Source organism: Stomoxys calcitrans, chromosome 5, assembly GCF_963082655.1.
Source record: "Stomoxys calcitrans chromosome 5, idStoCalc2.1, whole genome shotgun sequence".
NCBI lineage: Eukaryota > Metazoa > Arthropoda > Insecta > Diptera > Muscidae > Stomoxys > Stomoxys calcitrans.
Window position 1 is genome coordinate 55,467,598 of NC_081556.1, and position 26,788 is coordinate 55,494,385.

Here is a 26,788-nt window from a genome sequence, read left to right on the forward strand (position 1 = left end):
CCCTGTTGCATGGCCTGTGCCTTTTTCTCTCATGACATAAAAGGCTCGCACAATTTACCCATCATTTCCTTGGTACATTGATTAATCAGCCTTTAAGCACCAGATCAAACCCGGTATTGGTCTAAGGAATGGATCATAGTGTCGGTCCACACATTGTTAATAGCCCCTCGATGTCAATGCATAACGTCAATGTGTACATCGTGGCATCGAAAGATTTATTTTTTTTTTTTTGTGCTCAACCTCGTGCAAGACTGTCACCACCGAACTCTCCTGCACGTAGGCATGCTGCTTGTATATGTGTCATTCGCTGGATGTCTTTCACTTTATCATAGTGCCCACTATTGGCTACATGCTTTTATTACAAAGCGGTGTAGGGTATATTGAAAAGTTTTAGATATTCACTTATATCGCCAGCTTTCATGGAGTGACAGTAACAGAGAATAAATATTTGTGATATTCCGGCCAGGCTTCGAACTCATTGGTTTTGCGATGTTTTTGTGCAAAGAACAAAATATTCTGCTAGTATTTGCTTATATCAACTAATTTTTATTTCAAGACCACACCCGGTTAACAACTGTTGGCAACCCTGCTGAATCATTATTAAACGGAACAAGTTGCATATACATTTTTAAAGCCTCCCCTGCTTGGACTAAATCGCACTTTTCAACTTGCTTTAGCATTTCCGCTCCGCCCATGTATTTTGTGGACACAGAGACAAAAACTTAAGCCGTCTCATGTCTGCAAACGAGTGTCTCCAGCCCACACAAGTACCAGTAGTATTAAATGAATGTGAGTGTGGATACCATTTTAAATCTCATAGCAACTCTCCAGCTCAAGAGTTGGCTTCCCCTGTGCGTTCTCTACGCAATTCTAACTGCCTAAGCCAAATTAAAATAAGTGAGTGATGATACTTACATTTAGCTCAACATTTTGCATTCATATGTAATTTAATCATTTGGATACACACACACCCACACATCAAGCTTTAGTAGTGACAACAACAACATAGCCTGTATCATCATCAACACCATAATTTATGAAAATGAGAAATTAATGCACACACACACACAAAAGGACCTCATCTTGTTGATATGGTGATGTGGCTTTAGCATAATTATTCCAAGAAAAATATTTATGACAAAGCACCGTTTGTGCCCTCCGTTATGTTTCAATACGATTTTGCAGTGTTTCCACATAATTGCTAAGAACCACTAAGACACTTTACAATGCGAATTGCAGCCCAATCGGATAAAACTTCTGACCTCTTGAGAATCAAAATACAAATCGGGGAAAATTGTATATAGAGGCTATAAGCAATCAAAAATCTATGTGTATCGAATATGGTGTTAGTGATGGGCATTTAAAGTATGTCAGTGAAATACGAACAAGTAAAAGCCGAGCCGGCTGGGCTGAATCTTTTATACCCTCCATGGATCGCATTTGTCGAGTTCTTTTTCCGGCATCTCTTCTTAGCCAAAAAAAAAGTATAAAAGAAAAGATTTGCTCTGCTATTAGAGCGATACTAAGATATGGTCCGGTTCGAACCACAATTAAATTGTATGTTGGAGACCTGTGTTAAATGTCAGCCAATTCAAATAAGAATTGCGCCTTTTGGGGGGTCAAGAAGTAAAATAAAGAGATCGATTTATATAGGAGCTATATCAGTCTATAGACCGATTCAGACCATACTAAACACGTATGTTGATGGTCATGAGAGGATCCGTCGTACAAAATTTCAAGCAAATCGGATACATATTGCGACCTCCAGAGGCTCAAGAAGTCAAGATCCCAGATTGGTTTATATAGCATCAGGTAAGGAACCCATTTTTACCTTATTTAGCACAGTTGTTGAAAATCAAATACGTCATACAAAATTTCAGCCAAATGCGATTGCGCCCTCTACAAGCTCAAGAAGTTAAATTTCCAGATCGGATTATGTGACAGCTATATCAGGTTATGGACCAATTTAAACCATACTTTCCACAGTTGTTGGATATCATAACAAAATACTACGTGCGATATTTGATTCAAATCGGATAAGCATTGCGCCCTCTAGAGGCTCAAGAAGTCAAGACCCATGATCGGTTTATATGGCAGCTATATCAGGTTATGAACCGATTTAAACCATACTTGGCACAGTTGTTGGATATCATAACAAAGCACGTCGTGCAAAGTTTCATTATAGACGGATAAGAATTGCTCCCTCTATAGGCTCAAGAAGTCAAGACCCAAGATTGGTTTTTATGGCAGCTTTATCAAAACATGGATCGATATGGCCCATTTACAATCCCAACCGACCTACACTATCAAGAAGTATTTGTACAAAATTTCAAGTGGCTAGCTTTATCCCTTCGAAAGTTAGCGTGCTTTCGACAGACAGACGGACGGACATGGCTAGATCGACATAAACTGTCACGACGATGAAGAATGTATGTACTTTATGGGGTATCAGACGAATATTTCGAGTGGTTACAAACAGAATGACGAAGTAAGTCTAACCCCATTCTATGGTAGAGGGTATAATAAATTGATGCTTCTTCTTTTAGACATATTTTATAAATCTTAAATTGGGTCTTCTTGGTCTCAAGGAGTCTAACCTTAAAGCTTTGTATGAAAGCTTAATCTTGACCATTAGCAATACTTCACGTCGATTCATGTGAATCAAAGTTTATTATTTGCTAAAGCAAGGCAAAAACTTTTTCAAGTCATTGGTTGAATTTCATACAAATGTTAAATCATAATCTGACATGTGATTTAAAATCCAATTTAGAGCTCTTAGGATGATTGACACAAATTATTTCCTTTTACTTTATGAGTATGCAAAGGTTATATGGCTAAGCAATTTAAATGTACGGGTATTTAAAATTTTCTTGACTTCAACCTTAACAATGTCCTTGCACCCAAAGAGAAACTACATAGAAGGCATTTGTCATACCTTGATAATCTGTCAGACAGACAGCTTATGTTAGTTTTCATATTCACGCCAAACTGTCGCACTGTCAGTGATTTAAAACTTCGAAAATAAGCTGGTAGATAAGAAAAGGCGATATCTACCTCATATTACGCATGGCCTCAACAGAATGTGTTATAGCCTCTTGAGAAAACCGTCATGTCTAAATAGGGAATATGCGATAGGATACTATGAACCTTAGGGCGGGTAGATTTCAATGAATGAGAACAGAATTATCAAGAAAAAGGGCATTAAGTTCGGCCGGGCCGAACTTTGGATACCCACGACCTCGGGTATATATGTAAACACCATTTCGTCACAATCCGGTGAAAATTGGATAACTTAACCAACCAAATTCGACACGGATATTGAGTGATCTAATATATATGTCACAATTCAATTTTGTAGAGCAAAATATTAGTCTTTTTGGCAGATATATCAAATTATAAACCGATCTGAACCATATTAAGGTCGGATATAGTGAGGGTTAGAAAAACTCACTGTTTAAAATTTCTGCGAAATCGGGTAATAACTAAAGCTTTTGTGGGCTTCAGTCCCCTTATCGGCTGATCGGTCTATGTGACAGTTATATCTAAATATAGTACGATCTAAATAATATTTAGGTCGGGACTATTGTCGGAAAGCCTTAAACTACTCACTGTTTCAAATTTCAGCAAAATCGGATGAAAACTAAAGCATTTATGGACAATATACCTTTTATCGGAAAATCGGTATATATAGCAGCTATATACAAATATGGTCCGATTTGGCCCGTATAACAACTTAACTTTGATTCGGTTTGTTAAATGAATTTCTTTTAATACATGTGGTACCCAAATATCAAGCTTTTTCATCAGTCCAAGACTTTTTAGGTAATAATGAACGGTTGATTTTGGTAAATTTAACTTCTCTCCTATCTCACGCTCAGTTGCATGACGATCCAATTCGACTAATGCTTAAAATTTGTCAACGCCGACTATATGAAAAATCCGTAATTACTTTTTGGGCAACCCAATATATCTAAATATAAACCGATTTCAACCATATTTATGTCGGGTGTCAGAAGGCTAAAATTAACTCACTGTTTCAAATTTAAGCGAAATAGGTTAAAAAATAAAGCTTTTATGGACTTCAGACCCTTTATCGGCTGATCGGTCAATATGACAGCTATATCTAAATATAGTCCGATCTGTACCATATTTGGGTCGGATGTTGGGAGGCTTAAAACTGGGCGCTGTTCCAAATATGGTCTTCAGACCCTTTATCGGGAGATCGGTCTATATGGTAGATATATCTAAATATAGTACGATCTGAAAAATATTTAGGTCAATTATCGGGAAGCCTTAAACTACTCACTGTTTCAAATTTCAGCAAAATCGGATGAAAACTAAAGCATTTATGGGCAATATACCTTTTATCGCAAAATCGGTATATATAGCAGCTATATCCAAATATGGTCCGATTTGGCCCGTTTATACGGTCCAAATCGGACAAAAAGTATGCAATTTTCACCGGATTTTGATGAAAGGTGGTTTACATATATACCCAAGGTGGTGGGTATCCAAAGTTCGGCGCGGCCGAACTTAACGCCTTTTTACTTGTTTTTGCTATACGGTTTAAAAAAATCAACCCGCCCTAATGAACATAACAATGTTAATAAGAGTTAAAGTCCCTTATATAAAGTTTTTGCTCTGTGTTATGGCATGAAAATATTTTGAGGGTATTAGCATTTTTTTCATGTGATTGTTTCAGTTCAAGCGAGGGAATTTATATTGACCCTCTCATATCGTACTAATATGTTAATGTTCTAAAATTCCAGATAGCGGTGCAAGGGACCGTGTACTTAATTTAAGAAAAAATAACAATACTTATACGGCACCATGTCTACACTTGGTATGAAACAAATTAAACCTATTTTGCACAAGTTTAAGACTTCAAGAATTTATGCAGTCGAAGTCGGCTATGTGAAACCTTTTTCGTTTGAATCAACAGTAATCTTCAGTTAGGTGTTGAGATGTTGTTCGGTAGAATGAAATACATTTCGACTTAAGCAACTAACTCATATCTTTCATTTCAATATAACAACTAGGTCGATGCGGTAGCCGAGTGGGTATCGTGCTCTGATTGCCAAAGCGGGGATCATGGCTTCGATTCCCACAAGAGGCATGGTCTGTAGCTACTGTGGTACCACAATAGACTTCAATTGTCGAAGTGAGTCCGTATAGAAATAGACTTGAAGTCTTACCTAATCTACTAACCTCGAAAATAAAATATATGTCATGAATTCAGTGGGGCTTAAAAAATCCCTAATTGTTTTCTACACAACGGCATTGCAAATGATCCAGCGTCTCACATCTTCCCCATATGCCCTACACATGCTATCACTTGCTGCAACTATTTTTTATAAGTGAGTTCGTAGTCCTGTCTACCGTTATGTTACCAAAAGCTATGCAGCGCCACGAAAGCTTCAGGTAAACCAAGTTTATTGACGGCTGTACTCTGGCCTTTACTACCAAATCGTCTGCTGTGTCATTTCCCTTAACTTTACAATGGCCCGGCTGCCAAACAATGCGAATAGTTCCTACCTCAGAGACGACGTTAATTTCATTCTTTCACTCCAAGATTGTTCGCCATGACCAGCTTACATCCTCCCGCTAACATCACACCACCTCAAGCATTCCGTGACCGCCCGGATCTCTGCCGCCAATACCGTATTATGGTCAGCCAGTCGAAACAGATCACTGTCTCTTAGCTTGGATCCATCTGTGTAGCATGATCTTCCTTGTGGTAATGCCAGAGTTCCGACAATCAAAGACTGTGCCGCTGGCGGAAGCGCCCCACACTCGACCTAAATGTGCGCTCAGGTATCCGATTGGAAACATCATCCATTTCTGCTAGGTTTCTTATCGTCGCCTCGATTAAACCGCAATGGTGTATCCTCTATCCATTCTTTCATCGCCTTTAGCCTCATAGCCACAGTGGCTGCCTCACACTTAACGTGTTTTTCTATAGTCTCCAGTGCCCTCGTGGGCGTGGTCCTCATCGCTCCGCCTATGCCATGACTTGATGTTCTCTCAACCAGTTACTGAGGCGTAACTAAGTATTGGTCTAATCACGCTCATGTAGGGCCAATGGACTATGATCCGGATTTAGGTTCCATATCTTCATAGTGCCGACCATCTGTTGGCCTTCTCGATATGTTCCTCAATGTAATGTAAATTTTACAAATTTACAAAATCCAAGTTTGCCCATGAGCATTTTATTAAGGAACAGGGGCAAGCTTCTCACAAATCAATAAATCCTGCCCGATTCAAACTTAAGCTCAAAGATAAGGGGTTTCCCATCTATAGCCAAGTCCGAACGGCGTGCCGCAGTGCGACACCTCTTTGAGGAGAAGTTTTTACGTGGCAAAGGACCTCATAAATGTCGCCAGCATTAAAGTGGGATAACCACCACTGAAAATGTAAAGGGTGATTTTTTTGAGGTTAGGATTTTCATGCATTAGTATTTGACAGATCACGTGGGATTTCAGACATGGTGTCAAAGAGAAAGATGCTCAGTATGCTTTGACATTTCATCATGAATAGACTTACTAACGAGCAACGCTTGCAAATCATTGAATTTTATTACCAAAATCAGTGTTCGGTTCGAAATGTGTTCATTCACCGTAACGTTGCGTCCAACAGCATCTTTGAAAAAATACGGTCCAATGATTCCACCAGCGTACAAACCACACCAAACAGTGCATTTTTCGGGATGCATAGGCAGTTCTTGAACGGCTTCTGGTTGCTCTTCACTCCAAATGCGGCAATTTTGCTTATTTACGTAGCCATTCAACCAGAAATGAGCCTCATCGCTGAACAAAATTTGTCAAAATTTGGACACATTTCGAACCGAACACTGATTTTGGTAATAAAATTCAATGATTTGCAAGCGTTGCTCGTTAGTAAGTCTATTCATGATGAAATGTCAAAGCATACTGAGCATCTTTCTCTTTGACACCATGTCTGAAATCCCACGTGATCTGTCAAATACTAATGCATGAAAATCCTAACCTCAAAAAAATCACCCTTTATTATGATGTTCTCGCTACGACTCGAACATAGGGGTTCAGCGTCACAGGCGGACATGCTAATCTCTGTGTAATGGTGATCTCCTCCTGAATGTGGCACTTCATATTCAGTTTCCTTTCTAAGATAACTCCAAAGTATTTGGCCTTGTTAAATATCGAAATCGATCTATCGAGGAAACATTGGACCACCTTCGTCTTTCTCGTGAACAGGAAGATTTCAGTCTTCTCTGGGTTAACATTAAGACCCCTAGGTCCAGCCCAGTCGTATGCCATTTCCAAGACCCTTTCGGCCTTTCAGTATAGCTGTTTCGGATCCTTACCTCTTAAAAGTATTATAACATCGTCTGTGTAGCAGACTGGTTCAAATCCCTCCTTAGTGAGCACAAGTAATAGGTTATTTGTGGTGGTCGCCCATAGGAGAGGCGATAAAATGTCATGGGACTAACAAATAATCGATCTGTTCCGAAGCATATGGTTTATCCGGTCTCTAAGGAATCCGTCCATCCAGTGAGAGTCTAAGGATTGGATCAGTGTGTCGGCCCGCACATTGTAAAAGCACCTCCATATAAATGCATACCGTCAATGTCTTGGTCTTGGCATCGAAAGATTCTTTTATTCAACCATCCCTTGACATAGGTATGCTGTTATGCTATTTGTATGTGCAATAGGGCCGAAAGGGTCTTGCATATAGCATAGGACTGTGAGCTCACTTATGTAAAATCGGTGCGGCAAGTGCAGGACATACTGGGAAGATGATGAGACGTTAGGGCATATCCTTTGTCATTGCCCGGCTTTCGCATTTATCAGATACCGGCACTTAAGTGGAGACACAATACCAAACATGAACCAACTTAGGGGAGTGTGACTTAAATGGTTGGAAGCTACCTTCCTTTACCAAAATTTCCGTAACAATAAGCTTTCGATCAACCTAATTATGCCGAGATTCTGGTGTCCTCTTGAGTCGTGAAACCCATCGTATCCTGCGGAAAATGCGTTCTCATAAAAAGCCTCAATATGTCCGCCGTTGTCTCTGCTCTCACTCCCATGTCCAATTACGTTTCAGTTTGAAAATGGGTTTTTGAGAGAATTTTTTCATCTTAGCAGTTTCATTTACGCTGTCGACTTGTTCGCAGAAAAGCTTTAGAAGACACGTTTTGCCGCTTTGATCATCTTATTGTATTCCTTGAGCGTGTTTAATACACATCCCAATAAACTTCCGCTTTTTACGACGTGCTCTGTTGTAAGGTCTCCTGAGCTCTTTTCCAACATTGAGAATCTCCCCGGTCATCCAGGGGGTTTTTTCTATATGAATTCGCAAATAAGATTTTGTGTGAAAATGTATTGGAAAAATTTAGCAGCAATGAAATAGAAATCGTCTTTATATACAAAATTAAATTTGTGTTTGTTTGTTCCGTATAGACTCAAAAACGCCTGAACCCATTAACTTGAAATTTTTACAGATTGTGTAGGTTGGTCCTGAAGGAAATTTTTTGATATCGGGAAGTGGGCGGACCCTCCCCCTTACCCATAAAGTACTACCCAAAAATAAAATTGGACCGATCGGGACAATATGAGATTCAAATTAAAGTTATTCAAGACTATAGTACGAATTTCATAATAAAAGTTGGGTCCAAGTACCTGGAGGGCCGCTCCAGCCCCAAAAAACCCTTAAAGTAGGTTTATTTGACGATCATGACAATATGGGACTCAAATAAAAGTTATTAGGGGAGTAGATTACGCATATGGTCAGGAAGTAGGAATAGGCTTTATAATTTTTTGATAACAGAAGGGGCGGACCATACACCGTTACCCCAAAAACACCACCCAAAATCAAAAGTGGACCGGTAAAGACAATATGGATATCCAATGAAAAGTATGCGGGAATTCATAACGAATCTGTCATACAAATTCATGTCGAAGTATAGGGGGCACCCCACCCCCACAAAAACGCCCAAAATAGGCACATTAGCCAATCTCGGATGATATATGGGACTCGGTTTGTTTGTTCCGTATAGACTGGAGAACGGCAGAACCGGTTTTCTCGAAATTTTCGCATATTGTGTAGGTTGGTCTGGAAGGAAACATAGGCTTTATAATTTTTCGTTATCGGAAGGGGGACGGACCCTCTCCCTTATGCCAAAAACACAACCCAAAAACAAAAGTGGACCAATCGGGACAATATATATATCATGAAAGGTTTTAGAGAGTAAAATACGAATATGGTATTAAAATTTGAGTCTAAGTGCCCATCGGGCCTGCCCAACCCCAAAACTTCCCTAAAAAGACATATTGAACGTTCATTTCAATATGGGGCTTTGGGAGTAGATTTCGAAACTGGCATACAAAATTAGATCGAAGTATAGAGGGTCACGCCAACCCTCAAAAACGCCATTAGACCCATTATGACTATATGATACTTGGCTGAACCGATTTTCTTAAAATTTTCATAGATTGCTTGCCTTTGTATGAATGGAAACGTAGGCTATGTAATTTGTAGATATCGGGTGAAGGCGGATCCGAAAGTGGACCGATGGGCACAATAAGGGTATCAAATGAAAGATATTGGAGACCAGAAAACTAATGTGGTATTCAAATTTGGATCCATGTACCCAGCGAGCCCCCCCCAACCCCAAAACTCCTCTAAACAGATATATTCGAGGTTCATGTCAATATGGGACTCAAGTAAAAAGTATTAGGCAGTAGATTACAAATATGGCATAGAAAACTAGGTCCAAGTAATGCGAGGTCGCTTAACCCCTAATACCCCAAATGGGCATATTAGCCGACCATGGCTATATGGGACTCTGTGGGAGTAGATTACGAATATGACATTAAAATTTGCGTTCAAGTCTAGGTGGCGCTTTCCCCCTAAAGATGCGTCAAATGGATTATTTGATCCATTATGTCAATATGGGACTCAAATGAAATGTAATTGAGAGTAGAAAACGAATTTGATATCCAATTTTGTAGCCAAGTATTTTCGAATTCGCCCTAAAGCACCTCCTTAACTCAACTTCATTTCCGTAGAGAATAAAGAACGAATTTGATATCCATATTTGAGTCGAAATGTCTAAGGTGCCATCCCTCCCCTAATGAGAACATTACCCCAAGGAAGAACATCAGCACCAGGAACCGAGAAGGGACAAATTCTCACATATCAATGAGTGCTTTCCTATTCAATTTTAAACTCAATGATTAGGGACTTTTTTTATAGCCGAGTCCGAACGGCATCCCGCAGTGCGATACCTCTTTGGGGAAACTTTTTTAAATGACCATGCATGGCATTGTACCTCGCAAATGTCGCCAACATTAAGAGGGGATAAACACCGCTTTGTCCGATGTTCTCGCCAGGATTCGTACGTCAGCGTCATAGGCTGCAATGGCACGAATTCGGTTTTCGCATTCAGGGCGAAGTGTCCCCACCCTAAAAAGATATTAGAGAGTTAAAGAAGGCGCAGCGGAGCGGGCCCGATTCGGCTAGTACGTTATAAAAACAAGCCATGGGTTCCTCAAAATGTTTGTCGAAAATGAGTGATGCCTACGGTTATGACACAGTTGAAAAAGAGCGGCATTAAGATCGTGAATAGGCGAAACCCTCAGACACAGCACCAACAATTTCTTTCTCAATTTTATTGCCCATGGTTGTGTAAAATTGTTTTTCACTATTTATGACCAACTATACCGTACATCATAGGCCACCTTGGTCATCCATTTTTCAAACAAATTCGACAAATAATTATTTTCAAATAGAAACGCAAAATCATGGATGCTTCTGGGTTAATGATGTCATAAATCCTTTTTCACTAAAAAATAATCATAAACCAATCAACGAATCGAATTTTGATATTCAATGTCAACTTGCAGAGAGCACACATTACGTTGATGAGTTGGAAATTCTTTAAAGGGTATTTTAACTTCATATGATTCGAAGATTTTAGTTTCTAGAAGGTTATTCTCACAGAGGACCAAAACTTGAACCTTTTCTTTAAAAATAAAACAAAAAGGAGTTAATGGAAAATGAGAGAAAAAAACAAAAAGAGAACCACTAAAAATCTAATCTTTAAAATCACAACGAATACCACGGAAGACAACACCAGAGAAGCGGTAATTAAAATCTTCACCAGCGTCGGAAAAAATCTTGCAAAGTCAAAATGGGGGAAAGTCAGCGTTTTTTAAGTTATTTTCTCTGAATGTGAGAAGGCTAAACAATTGACTCCTACATAGTCGTGTTGTGAAAATGAACACTCTTCGCAGTGCCTTCAGTTTAAAGGCAAGACGAGGCACACCGTATAAAGGAAAACACAATTAATTAGCCAAGTGTGTGTTAAGTCTTGCACTCATTTCTGCTTCTCAAGCGAGTGAAGGAAGTACAAATACAACAGCGTTAAGTGTTCAAGGAAAAAGTTTTTCATTTTCTGAAAGCCTTCCTTCTTATGTATATCGTTTTGCCGGGGCCAAATGACGGCACAAAACTCTCGGATTTTATTTAATACTTTGCCACCCATCAAAGAGAAGAGTTGAGAACAATAAACATTTTAATCTTTTGATCGCAGATGAAATTCATTTGGCCCAAAGGAAATTGGAAAATGTTTAACAATCCATACAGGCCATACAAACTTCTCAAGCAAATCGAATGCGAGTCGATAGGGCAGACGTGTTTGTTATTCTGCTGGAAAATAAAGTTTAAAATTAAATTAAACTTTTAGATTTTGCCCCATTCAAATGAAGTGGTATTGTTGCCGATACTATTGTGGGGCAATGGTATTCGGCTTCGCCAGCCATTCAGACAGTCCATGGTTCGGGTGACGAAAGGCTAATCTTATTCCCAGGAAAATTTATAGATTTCCGAAAGGATACATTGAACATGCACGCAACACAAATATTTTCCGGCCAATGTGAACATGTGTGCATATGAATTGTAATTTTGGCCAAGAATAAAGTCGCAAATCTTTTAAACTTTTGCGTGACCTCAATGGCTCGAACGACAGCTTTCGGTTTGACCATTTAAACCACACACAATGGCCATTTTGCAGTTATGGAAATTTCACCCATATAGTCTCTGTGAAAAGTTCAGGATAGATATAAATAATGCATTTCACAGATCTAAGATAGGAAACATAGAAGGCATGCAATTCGTTATTATTGGGGACCAAAAATTCACAGAAAATATTTTCGGCTGCACGAGAGCAAACTTATTTCTTACCAAAGTAATAAGCGATAAGAAACTTAGCACCAACTTGAAAGTCGATAAGGCCACCAAGTGAATCGGAACAAAAAGGAAGCAGTAAACTGAAAGCAATTTTGTATTATCACTCCATCTGTAAATCGTTAGCTGTTTCTCGACCTATTATAAGAAGAGTGTTTTTGTGCAAACTGAGGCTTAAAGTGATAACTAACTTAATAAGGTGGCCAAACCAGCATCTATGATTGAATGCGAAATATTGTGGTTCAGAGTACACCCCAAAAGCTCACCTGGTCGTCTAGCTTGGAACCATCTGTATAGAAGTCTATGGAACTTCTATTGTTATGGATAGTTTAGCAGCAATCGGTTCTATCAGGAATAGTGGTATAGTATTTTTTGTCAAAAACGGCTCAAGTAATGCATAATCCTCCCCTCCTATTAACATCGGGCATTGTCCGGATAAGCGCAACAGTAGTGGTCGCAGCAGTTTGTCTAGCCACAATTTCCAGCATTAAATCCAGTGCAGCTGTGATGCAAAAACAGGATATCCGATAGATCATGCAGAGTATAGAGCAGTAGGTGAACTGTTTGTTTGATTTGAAGTTCCAGAAAAACACCCACGTATTTTGTGCTTCCATTAAATTGAATATTCCTCCTCCCAAGGAGACAGTTGCCACTGTAGATAACATTTATTTCCTGCTGAAAAGGTTTACTTACGTCCTAAACGGTTTTACACCTATAACTCTTTCGGTAAAACACTTCGCTGTAACACATAGTACTTCCTAAAGTATATATCTAGGAGTGTTGGGAAACTTCCCCCATATCCGCAACAGCCAGGTCGTCAGCATACGCGACCACTTTTACACCTTTTTCTTCTAGAGACAATAATACATTGTTAATGGCTCCAATGTAGAGGAGACAGTACATCTCCCAGAAGCGTTTCTCTGCTAACCCATCTTTTTAGATCTACAGATCCCAAAGTTGCCGTAATGCACCTTTTCGTGAGTAAGTTTTTGATAAACTATTTTACGGTAGTCTTGATGCCTAGAAACTCCAGCTTTTTCATGATTGACGATATTGAAAGCACCTTCAATGTCAAGAAAAACTACCATTGCATATTCCTTGCCAGCGAGAGAATCCTCTATATAGGAGACTAGTGCTGTTTCAGTGGACTCTTGCAGACGGACAGACAGACATAGCTACATCGAATCAGGTTATACCGATCGTTATACTTATCTTAGCGTTGCAAACAAGTGCACAAAGTTTTAATATCCTATAACACAGTGGTGGTGTGAGGTATAAAAATAGGACGAAAATCTTTGGCCTTCGAGTGGCACGGCTGCCCTGCTTTCGGAATGTCTTTGTATTTCTCCATCCCACTTTTTGGACACTCAACCAAATTTAGGGCTGCTATATTAGCAAACATTTCTTACTGGTATTTCAACTAACAAAATCTGCTGTTTTGAGTACACAAGTCTGCTGAAAAAAAAATTATATGGTACTTTTTTTTTTGGTTGCCTGTTATTTGTTTTGATTAATTTAGGTATTTTTTAAAATTTTTTATAGAAATTTTGTTGAGAGATGATTTTAATTTGTGGAATATTACTGTAAAGAGGCTACCTGATCCATCCATTGGAATACATTTCGAAATGGATGAACTAGCTGGCATTTTTTGTTATTGCTCTACTAATGTGCACATGACTGGCATGGCCTTTTGTATCTATATTTAAAGAAAAAAGGTTATGAAATGTATATATTCAGTTGTGATTAAAAACATCCACTGAGACACACATTTCCATTTGTGTTTTATTTTTTCTTCCAACATCTCTTTCATAATTAAGCAGCAGTCATGTTCAGCAGTAAGCCTGCTACTCTGAATTTGCAGTACTACTGATGTAATAGCAGAACTACTGCTACAATAACAGAAAAATTAACTACTAATATTTAGCAGACAGTGTTTGCTATTTTCAGCAAACTTTTTTCTATGACTGTACGATATGCTGATACAAACAGAGTATATCTGAATAAGCCAAGGAGCCAGGTTATGGGATAAAGCTTGTACTTCAACCGGTGATACATCAACAGGGCCTGATGATTTAAAGGAGTCGAAACTTTTGATCGCGCGAAGAATTTTCGACTCAGACACAATTTCTCCAACAACTGCCGAAGAATGCATATCAGTTAAAACCTTTTCTGGCGTCACGTTGTCCGTTGGAGAGTTGCACGGGAAATGTATGTTAATAAGTAGTTTCGGCGTTCCCTCTCTAGACATTGTTCATACATTCTTTGCTTTCTGAATGTATCCTATCATAATAGGTTTCGAACATGGGATATTCCTTAACCTAGAGGCCTCAGATGTACCCCACGGAGATGCATAAAGCTCAATGATAAGGGTCCTCCTTTTTATAGTCGAGTCCGAACGGCGTACCACAGAGCGACACCTCTTTGAGGAGAAATTCTTGCATGCCAAAGTACCTCAAAAATATCGCCAGCACTAGGAGGGGATAACCACCCACCGCTGAAAAATTTTCTGATGGCAGATTGGTCTATATGGCTGCTACATCCAAATATAGACCGATTTGACCCGTTCAAGAGCTTAACCTGTGTATGGAAAAAACACTGTACCAAATGTCAACTCAATTTTCAAAGACTGAAGCTTGATGGAAACACACAGACGGACGGACAGATGGACAGACACACGGACATCGTCATATCGTCTTAGCATTTTACAACGATCAGAAATATAGTTGTAGGATCGGAAATTTAAAGACAAAATTAATATACGAGTACCTACTATGCTTTTGTAGTGGGTATTGAAACAACAAAACAAGTAAAATTCCAATGTCATAACAAGAATTTCCCTATGGATATAAATATATATGTATGTATTTCGATATATGTATGTATATCGATATATGTATGTATATCGATGTATGTATGCATATCGATGTATGCATGTATATCGAAATATGTATGTAAATATATCGCTAAAGATTGCTTCCCCTTGGCCCAAGAGATCGGTTTACCATGGACCGTATTCTTCTAAACGCTTTTGTGTTTCCACAGACGTACTGCTTTCAAAATTCATGATAATCAAGAATATATACAAATACTTTATATGCCCTCCGATCATATTTCGAGGTTTCACAAGTGGAATGAATAAATAAGAATACATTTATCCTACGGTGGAGGGTATGAAAATATAATAGAATTGCATCCACTATCAAAAAGTGCCCACAATCTGATATAGATTCTTTATAAACCGAACCCTCGATGAAATTATTGTTATCCAAATTTATTGAGTCCATTGGTATTTCTTTCATTCATTTGGTCCAGCCGAACTTAACACGTTTTACTTGTTTTAACTTTCCTTATTACTCATCAACCTATCCAATTAAGTGTCACAAGCGTGTGGGTATTAAATTGTGCACACCAAACAGGTTATATTGTTATGATATTCTTTGTCATTCTCATTTTTCCATCAAACCTGACTTGTGAGATGCAAAATAAGCCTTACACTATTCCAAAGTTAATGGTATCCTTATTCAGTATGTTTTCGTCCTTTAGCCTTCATTTGGGCTTAGTTTCTTTCTGTGGATCATTTTTCTTCTTTAATTAACAAAACAAATGTGTAGTAAAAGCCATCTAGTGAATTTGTAATTATTCCTTTAAATTAGGCAAACTCCAAATGATGGCAATCCCACTAACCTTCGGACCAATTTCAAAATCATTTAATTTCTAAGAAAATTTAAAGCAATTTTGTTAAGTAGTTTTAAATTGCTTGCACAGATTCCAAAACTATTTTAATGTAAGAGCGTTTATACTTTTTGTTTGTGCCAAAGGATTCTCAATGTTCGAATGTAAGGCACACAAAACGACTTCCAATTTTAATGGACCAACTTTGGTTTTTAATTTATTGTTTGTTTATGGCTTTCAATGGTATTTTAATAAATACATAAATACTCCCAACCATAGCAAAATCTTGCAAAAATTTATTTGTTTTCGGATTTCAACACTCGTGAGGAAAAATTTCCAACGTAAACAAAGACCCAATTGAATAAAGTTTTGCATTTTCGTCTTTTGTTTTTCTGTGCAACCATAATAAATATGCTCAAGAGCTTCATTAGGGTCATGGGAAGGCCTGCGTGCCTCTCAGGTCAAGCCACAATTTGCCGCCTTGCCATTTGAATATCTTTGCCAACAGAAGGCATATCTTAGGCATGCTATCACAGAAGTTGTGACCTTTTTCTTCCTCAGCTGTTCCTTTGGGATTGCATGGGTGTTGGTGTGGGGACTGCCGAATTGGGAGGGTGTCTGTAAGAAATATGGAAACATGACCTTATTTCTGTTTAAATGAATAAACAAAAAGATGTTGTTTTTATTTTTCTTGTCTCACAATCACAAACGTGCAGTGTGTTTGACATTGCTTGAGAGCAAGAATGCCCCACGCACCTAGAAGAAGCAAAAATTATTCACACGCACAAATGGAGAACACAGCCAAACATCAGCCATCCGATAGCAGAAAGACAAATATTTAGCATATTTTTGGGCGCAAACAACAAACAAATTTTGTCTTGATGGCCATTCCTGTTTGTTGTGCTTCTTGTTTTGCATGCCGCAGAATCAAAAACGACACGCTCTGCCCCTTATGTGCTTTGCACAGTGTAACGCTATGCGACAAAGGTTATACGCTAATGTTGTGCAGCATCGTTGACACATAGAAGCACAATAAAAATTTTCAGTGGCTTAAAGATATAACTAAAATTAAAGAGTATGCTGGAAAAAAAACGGAAGCATTTAAAGTTCGAAATAGTCGAAGTTTGGCTTCGCAGGATGCTTTCTAAGGAATCGAAACTAGAGCAGGCAAAATATCCATGGCACTATCGATATTTAATTTTTTGATTGAATATCAATTGATGTTTTACCGATAGATACTATCGCAAAAGTTAATTTTTTTACAAAATTTTATGAAAATAAGCAAACCGACACTAAATACATACTTTAAGATACATTGCGCCTATAGAGGGCGCAATTTTCATCCGATTAAACTAACATTTAGTACAATGAATTCTCTCATAACTTCCAACTGACTTTATTAAACTTGGTTTTCTTTGATATTGCTTCTATATAAAACGATCTCCAGGTTTTAACTTTACGACTTTAACTCATTTTCGTTTGAAACATAGGTAATGGGAAATAAACGATAGCATCGATACTATCGATATTTATTGTTAAAAGTATCGAAAATATCAAATGTTGCGATTATCGATAGTTTGCCAGCTCTAATTTTTTCGCGATTTTCGAACATCTACCAGCTCGAGATCATATTCAATGCTTTCTTTCATAGAAAAGAACTATAAATGTTGAGCTAGTGAGTCTTATTATTCAAAACACTTTGACTGGTTAGTGGATTATGATTTTTTATACACCATGTATCTCAATTTGAAACAAAAAAAAATTGTCTCCAAAGAAAATTTAATTAAAATTTGTTCTTTGAAAATGTTCAACCGAAATATTGTCTTAAAAATGTTATCGACTTTTATTTCGATTGAGATGATTTGAAAAAAAAATTGTCTTTGAGAATATTTGACACACGCCTAGCATTGCCGCACCGCAGTTGCGCACCGCTTCACTCGGAGACCTTTGGGCCTTTGTATTCGTCCGAGAAAGAAATAAAATGGAGAGAAGAAAAGGGAAAGAGTGAGAGAGAGAGAGAGAGAAATGAAAGCAATCAGAAAAATCGGTATATAGATGGAAAGAAGTCTATAGAAGACTATAGGGTCGCCCACGCCGCCATCCCAGACCTTTGCAGAATTCCAGAATGACTCGGAGTCGAAAGACTGTAGAGAGCTCAGTGAAGAGAAGAGGTGTTCACTCATAATCCCACGCCTTCTCCCCATCTTCTCACAGCAGAAGCTCAGCCGTCTCCGACTTCTCTTCATCTCTCCCAGACCCTGCAGAAATCCTCTTCCTCCCGAGCCCATCGCCATGTCAGCGACCTGACATTGCAGTGGCCAGTCAGAATTCCCACCAACAATTCAAATTCATGCTTATCCAGCTCGAGAACAATCGACGTCCTTGTACAACCTCGGCCACAGGGCATTGGCAACCCTGCAGACTACGACGCTAGCCTACGCCGAGTCAGCACAAGCGTCATAGTGGATTTCTGCACCATCCCAAACAGCCAACACAAAGAAAGATCCGCCCCTCCTGACTCAGGGTCACATCCAAGGCCGCGTTATCTACGTACAAGTGCAAATGTTTCGCATTCTTCAACTAGGAGGCGGCTGGAATCACAGATCCTCATCAGAAGGTTAGGTCAGCCATCAAACCTTCAGGAATACTCTCCTGACTGAGTCCAATATAAAACCCATCATCTGCCAACTCTACAAGACTCTTTCTAGCTCGCCTTATTGCGCGGCTAATCTTCCAATACAGTGTCTCAAGTACCTCGATCATGGGTGACCTCTCTCCTTGTGTCCTCCCATTGTGAGATCGAGTGAAGTCGAAGTCACATTATATAATGGACGACTGCGGACTGGGTAGGGATGAACCATCAAAATTATCCTTAGTGGACGGATTAGTCGGACGTACAGAAACCACATTGGTAGTCTCACCAGCTTTCTCCCGAACAACCGATCATCATGGATGTTGTTGACGTTGTCATTGTTGTTGTTTTAGTTATTCTTATAGTTTTCATTAATTTTTGATCCCACATTGTTGTTGTTTTAGTTATTCTTATTGTCTTCGTTCATTTCTGATCTCACCTTTTACTTGCTGAAGCGGCCAGGTATCAGCAAGGCTTCATTAGGATATAATCGATTACCCCCGATTACAAACTATGGAAAGTCAGAGGACATATAGTCGCGTAACACTCTAACGTTGGAGGAACACTTTTATAATGGAGTATTGATACTATCTGCAGCAGGAGGGAGTGGGGATGGTCCTATAAATCCTGAAGATCCAATTAAATTGACATACGGCAACCCCGGGCTGGAGGGGTCGGGAATGATTGAACACAAGAAGGAAGACCCCATTAATCTCCCACTGCGGGATGACGGCCTTTGGTTATCCTGTTTCGCCGTCGTAGGTCGGACCGTCGACCGTGGATGGGAGGCCAGACAAAAAGTAGAGGCCACTGCGAAAGGTCACTGCGAGATGACAGCCTTAGGTCATCCTATTTCGCCGTCGTAGGTCGGACCGTGGATGGGAGGCCACGCAAAAAGTAGAGGCCACTGCGAAAGGCAACTGCGAGATGACAGCCTTTGGTTATCCTATTTCGCCGTCGTAGGTCGGACCGTGGATGGGAGGCCACACAAAAAGTAGAGGCCACCACTGCCGTTAACAGACCAGGAATGGATCGCTGATTTGCGCAGGTCTTGGTATGGAACCAGTGAAAACTTTACTTTGTGTTCTTGGTAGAATGAACGCTTGCTACCACGACCAAGGTAGTGAGGTGGCAGCTGGTGCGGAGGGTTACAGGGAGCAAAGGCCTCGTGATGAATATTTCGTAAAATAGAATATCGTCTATGGGGCTGAGGAAACATGACTTCAGATTGCTGCTGGAAGACCTGATGGGTCATTGTGACGTCAGGTCTTTATCGTCCCGATTGACATAGAGGAAGGAAGACTTCTGTAAAGCGTGTGATGACAAAGAAGAGTTGGAGACTGTCGAGCACCTTAAGTGTCATTGCAGAATATTCAGCAAATATGGGAGCTTTGTGCAAATCTGGTTTGAATTTCTTCAAAATGAATAGCGTTCGTCTTTGATCCAAAAAGTGATATGTGCAACATTTCACGACGATTAGATAACGATTGCAACAAAGATTGTAGATATCAGGTGATATGTATTTGTCATACAACATGCCACTTTTTGCACCAATATGGCTTTCCTTATGTAAGCCCTTGTAACTTGTTTACTAATTACATTTAAAACCGAAAAATCTTCTAATCCCTTAAAGTGGCACTTGTTATTGTCCACCGCAAAATATAATATTTCGAAAGGAAATAGTGGTGGGCGTGCTTAAAAGAAAAATTATTACTTTTGGCATTTTCTGGACACCCCTACTCCCTTCTAAAGGCAGAGGATACAAAAAATGTCTAACCAGTTTTTAGTTTCGGCTGGTTATTTGAATTATTTAGGTATGATATCTGTAACTTCATAACACTGTGAGCAGCTCTAAAGACTTGTCCCTTTCCACTATTCTTTTGTGTGTGTGTGTGTTCGTTATTGCTTTTAATGTCATTCCTAATTCCACAATATGATATAAAGCAAAGTCTTTAAAGTTCTTACAAAAACTGTTTTGGTAGCTGCTGGTTTTTGGTTTTTTTTTTTTTGTTTATTTTTTTCGTTTTTTATTAAATCTGTCTCTGTTTTCTAGTTTTGAGAGATTGGAATGTTTCACTTTTGTGCCACTCAAAAACATACACATCAACATATTGATAAATGGTTATGTAGTTGTGCCCAACGCCTTTGTATGTGTATTTCGTGTGTGAAATAAAAACAAGTTCATAAATCACACTTGGTGGCCTAAAGATTTTTTTCTAAGGTTTGCTAAATGGAGAAAAGGAAGCTATACTCTGCCAAATAGAATTCGCCCCCTCCCGATATACTCGCATGCCTACAGCTATTGTGTAGTGCTGGTGAAACCGTTGTTTTTGTATGAGGCGGCCCGGGCATTGAACATTGAAACATTCTGTTTTTGCAAATGTGACAGAAAGACACATGGTGTTTTGTGTGAGTGTGTTTGGGTTTCTTTTTTTTTTGTGAAACATTTGCTGAGTTTTGTGTCATTTATTATGGGCTTAGAAGCAAAGTATTGACAGTAAATGATATTCGGCAGATATAGGGCGCCGCCACCCAAACAGACGACATAACTCAAAACTAGTTAGGTTGGAGTTAGAGAAGCTTCGATGGAAACTATTCAATTAATTCTGCGATAAAATCTTAATCCCCGTAATGCTTATTCTTTGTCATGTAAACTTTAAGCTCTATGGTTTTTTAAGCTTGAATACTCAATACTCGATGTATTGATTTTATAACTCCGATCTGATACTTGATGACTTTGTTTAAGGCAGTCTAGACATTTCTATCGGTTTTGAAACTGTCTCCAAGATTATAGTTTTCGACAAAGCAAGGTATGGACATGTTATGTGTCCTTTAGCAGGTATTGCTTTTTATATCCGCCTTCATAGGATGGAGTATACTAATCCAGTTATTGCGCTTGCAACACCTGGAAATGTTGATCTACGTTCCCATAAAGAATGTATATTCTTAACCGTCTTGACATTTTAATCCGTACCGTCCATCCGTTCGCCTATGGCAATGGCGAAAGCGGTCTAACGAATAAAGATATCTGCTTGTAATTTTGCACAGACACTTTTCATTGAAGTAGATCGTTGCAAGTTGCAAATGGGTCATATCGATTTAAATTTCGATATAGCTCCCCTATAAATTGGTACTTCCACTTGACTTCAGGACCCTTATTAACCGATTTGACAAAAATTTAGCATGTTGTGTATAGAGGCTGCAATCCCTAGATGGCCCAACATATTTATACCCTACACCACCACTGTGGTACAGGAGTCGTTTTTGTGAATTCTTAGTGTATATGGAAAATTACATAAAAATCGGTTCAGATTTAGATATTGCTTCTATATATATCTTTCATCCGATATGGCCTTTTTAGGCTGTAGAATCCACAATTTTCGTCCGATTTTGCATGAGACGTTTAAAATCAGTCCTAATTTAGATATAGCTCCAATGTGTATATTTCAACCGATATGGACTTTTCAGACAGTAAAGTCCACAATTTCGGTCACATCTCTACAATATAGGGTGTGAGATATTCTATTTCATGTCCCAGTATGTGTCATTAAAATTGGCACAGGTTTCGATATAACTCCCATATAATCTTTTATCCGATATGGCCTTTTAAATATGTGGAAATCCAAATCTTTTATCCTATGGTAGGAAAATCTTACAAGGTTCTAAATTGCTATTTCAATTGGTATCCAAATTAAAGTCTGACTAGATTTCGAGATAAGTTCTACATAAAAAAAGTACTACATGCACTAGGTGGTGTAGGGTATTATATAGTCGGCACCGCCCGACTTTTGCCTTTTCTTACTGGTTTTAATTTATTATTTTTTGGACTCTGTCAAAAACTTGTTTTTTTTTTGGTTTGGCTAGATTTACGACGTTTTCGACATATGTTTTATACTTTAAAAATATTTGTCTTAGTTTTTTGATTTGGGTAAAATCTTATATATGAATTATCCATATGTCCTTCAACATTGTCACCATACAGTGAGGCACAGTTAGGGTTCATTAATATAAATTGCCCTCATATTAACTGATCATTTATGCCCTGCTTTAGTTATGCTATATTCGTAATACATTTTAGATTTTCTTTCTAGCATTGCATTTAAGCCATCTTTGAACTTTAACGCTGTGTTCAAATTTGTTTTTGCGCTAAAACTGTAACAAATCGTACAAAGATTTCCCACAATAATGTTTTTGCCACCTTTAAACTCTCTGCCATTCCCAGGACATTGTGGAGTGTTAAATTGCCGCTGCCATAAATACTATGCAACTAAATCGAAAAAAGAAACATCAAGCAATCCTTTCACCATTCAATGCCACAGAGGTTTTTGTTAAAAATGCAATAAATTTTTGGCTTTCACATGCGATTAGTCTGTTTGCTCACTAGCCGCAATCCATGCCAGCTGCAGCAAAAAATCGGCCATGTACACTGCCCAACATCCCATCGAATGGGCCAAATTCTAATTCAAATGAATTGTTAATCAAATTTGAATAATTTTTATCTTTCCAAATTTATAAAAGCATTTTGGCCACTTTGGCACTAGCAAGCGGCGAGACCACACAGTTCTGCGCCGTATGATGCTATGCGATACGATACGATGCGATGTGGTTCGTTGTCCATGTCCAACTTTTGAACAAATGTAAATTTTTATTAAAAATTCAATTTCCGCAGGGTCTACAAATTACACAACCTATCACAAAACGCACTAGACCAACCGCTGCACAGAGACGGACGACTGGTTTAGCTTCACACAAAATGCCCACCCAAAGATGACATGATTTCATTGGAAACTACACTGTATTGTGCCATATATTGCTGGAACTGGTGTTAGATTTTTTTTAAACAACCACGTGGTAGTATATTTAATTCAAAGCCTAACGGCCACAATTCAATTTTTAGATATGCATCGACATTGGCTATGGCCTACTATGTACATGTAGTTGTGGACCATATCAGGGGAAGGATTTGATAGAGGGCACTCTGATATTCGTTTACTTGCGAATACACGAAAGAGGTTTTGGTCTCCAAACAATGGCTTAAAATTGAGAATATTATTTTGAGTCTTTACTTAACATACCATATAAGTTTAACAAACTAATGGTTTATTGTTTTCTATTTCATTTCAGATTTATATCTTATTGCGGAGAATAAAGACACTACAATGCAATGCTCTGCTACCAGGTAATTTCACTTCCATGTTTTCAGAAAATAACAAAATCGACAGCGTCAAGTTCGGCCGAATCTTTTATACCCTCCCCCATAATAAAAGTTGGGTCCAGGTATCTGGGAGGCCGCCCAAGCCCCAAACCCCTTAAAATAGGTTTATTTGACGATCATGACAATAAGGGACTCAAATGAAAGGTATTCGGCTTAATAATTTGTCGATAACGGAAAGGGGCGGACCCTCCACCGTTACCCCAAAAACACCACCCAAAATCAAAAGTGGACCGATAAGGACAATATGGGTATCAAATAAAAAGTATGCGGGAGTAGATAACGCATCTGGCACACAAATTCATGTCGATGTATAGGGGGTCACCCCACACCCATAAAAACGCCCAAAATGGGCACATTAGCCAATCACGGATATAAGGGAATCGGTTTGTTTGTTGCGTATAGCCTGAAAAACGACAGAACGGATATTCTCGAAATGTTCGCGTATTATGCAGGTTGGTCAGGAAGGAAACATAGGCTATGTAATTTTTCGATATCGGAAGGAGGACCGACCCTCCCCCTTTGCCAAAAACACAACCCAAAATCAAAAGTGGACCGATCGGGACAATCTAAGTATCAAATGAAAGGTATTAGAGAGTCGAATACGAATATGGTAGACATATTGGACGTTCATTTCAATATGGGGCTCAAATGAAAGGTATTCGGAAGTAGATTTCGAATCTGGCATACAAAATCAGATCGAAGTATAGGAAATCACACCAACCCAATTATGGCTATATGATACTTGCCTTAACCGATTTTCTTAAAATTTTCATAGACTGTGTATGTTTGTCTCGAAGAAAACATAGGCTATATAATTTTTAGATATTGGGTGGAGGCGGACCCTTCCCCTTACCCCAAAAACGTCACCCATATCCGAAAGTGGGCATAACAAGGGTATCAAATGAAAGGTATTGGAGACCAGAAAGTGAATATGGTATTAAAATTTGGGTCCAAGTACACAGCGGACCCCCCCAACCCCAAAACTTCTCTAAACAGATATATTCGAAGTTCATTTCAAAATGGGACTCAAATGAAAATTATAAGGCATTAGCAAATAGGGTATAAAACATTAGGTCCAAGTAATGGGAGGTCGCCGATCCCCAAATACCCCCAAATAGGCATATTAGTCGACTATGGCTTTATGGAACTCAAATTAAAGGAATTTGAGAGTAGAAAACAGTTTTGATATCCAATTTTGGAGCCAAGTTTTTTGGGATAGGCCCTAAAGCACCTCTTAAACTGAACTTCATTTCAGTTGGGAATAAAGAACGAATTTGATATACATTTTAAGTGCAAAGTGCCGGTGGCCGCCCCAGCCCCTCCAAACGGTTCATATTTACCAGCCATGGCAATATGGGGCTCAAATGAAAAGGATTTGGAAGTGCAGCACGAATTTGATATCCATGTTTGAGTCGAAATGTCTGAGGTGTCATCCCTCCCCTAATGAGAACATTACCCTAAGGAAGAACATTACCACCAGAAATCGAGAAGGGACAAATTCTCACACATCATTGAGTGCTTTCCGATTCAAGTTTAAACTCAATGATAAGGGCCTTTTTTTATAGGCGAGTCCGAACGGCGTCTCGAAGTGCGACACCTATTTAGGGAAATTTTTTTAAATGACCATGCATGACCTTGTACCTCGCCAATCTCGCCAATATTAAGAGGGGATAAACACCGCTTTGTCCGATGTTCTCGTCAGGATTCGAACGCGTTCAGCAACATAGGCTACAATGGCATGAATTCAATATCCGCATTCAGGGCGAAGTGTCCCTACTCTAAAAAGATATTAGAGAGTTAAAGAAGGCGCAGCCCGGTTCGGCTAGTTAATCATATTAATAAGTTGGACAACCATTGGTTTGTTAGTTACCCCTGTGGTAAATCACAGCAAAAAAAACCATACTTGACAAAGTAGTGGGAAGTCACGCCACGTGCAAAGTTTCAGCTAAATCCGATAAGAATTGCACCATCTAGAGGTTCAAGAAGTCAAACCGGGAGATCGGTTTATATGACAGCTATATCACATTATCGACCAATTTAGACCATACTTGGCACAGTTGTTGGAAGTCATAACAAAACACCACGTGCTAATTTTCAGCCAAATCGAAATGAATTGCACCCTCTATAGTCTCAAGATGTCAAATCGGGAGATCAGTTAATACGGGACCTATATATCACAAAATAAACCCAATGGATCCATTTACAATCCCAAACAACCAACACTAATATGAAGTATTTGTCAAAATTGCAAATGTCCAGCTTTACTCCTTCGCAACTTAGTAAGCTTTCGACTGACAGACAGACGGACAGTAGGAAATTGCTAAATTGACTTGGAATATAGAGACAGTCAAGAATTTGTATACTTTGTTGAGCCTCAGATCAATATTTCGATGTGTTACATAGGGAAAAGCGAAATTAGTATACCCCCATCCTATGGTGGAGGATATAAAAACATTTTCCCTACTCGTTATTGCAGGGGAAGGCAAGCTATATTGCGACCCAACTGGCTGCGATATTTGCAGCATGTTTAAGTAAGGCCAGCATACACACAAATTTCTCGTAAGAGGCAAGGGAAGTACATCATCCAAAGCCTAGCAAGTCAAGGTATGCAACGCCAAAGGCTATAAACTTTAATGGCCAAAAATACTAACGTCCTTTCCAATAAATATCATGGAGCTTGTGGAGCACACCATATTAAGGAATAGCTGTTCGAAAACTCTCATTGAAAAAATGCCAATGATGAAATGATGTCTCTTTCGAACCCTTACTATACGAAATGTGTAAAGAAAAGTTAAGACCTTCGATTCTTATAAGGGACCTCCTTTTTTATACCGAACACTTATGGGGAGCCCCATAGGAACATTTGTTATAGAATTTTTTCTGAGTGAAGATCAGCCAGACGCATTGCAAAAGCTACCAATGCATACAGAAAAAGTCACAGTTTGGAGCGGTTTATGGTCTAGTGTCATCATTGGGTCGTACTTCTTCAAAGATGATGCGAATCGTAACGTAACTGTGAATAGTGAGCGCTATGGTGAGAT

At 38.9% G+C, this 26,788-nt stretch overlaps 1 long non-coding RNA gene across 2 annotated transcripts in view; it reads left to right on the forward strand.

Moving 5' to 3' along the window:
- The window catches only part of LOC106084905 (uncharacterized), a 417,203-nt gene that overhangs the window by 270,220 nt on the left and 120,195 nt on the right, over window positions 1-26,788 (forward strand). For both annotated transcript variants that reach the window (XR_009398537.1, XR_009398536.1), the window contains exon 9: window positions 23,657-23,711. This is a non-coding gene — a long non-coding RNA (uncharacterized LOC106084905). The remainder of the gene's footprint in view (window positions 1-23,656; window positions 23,712-26,788) is intronic.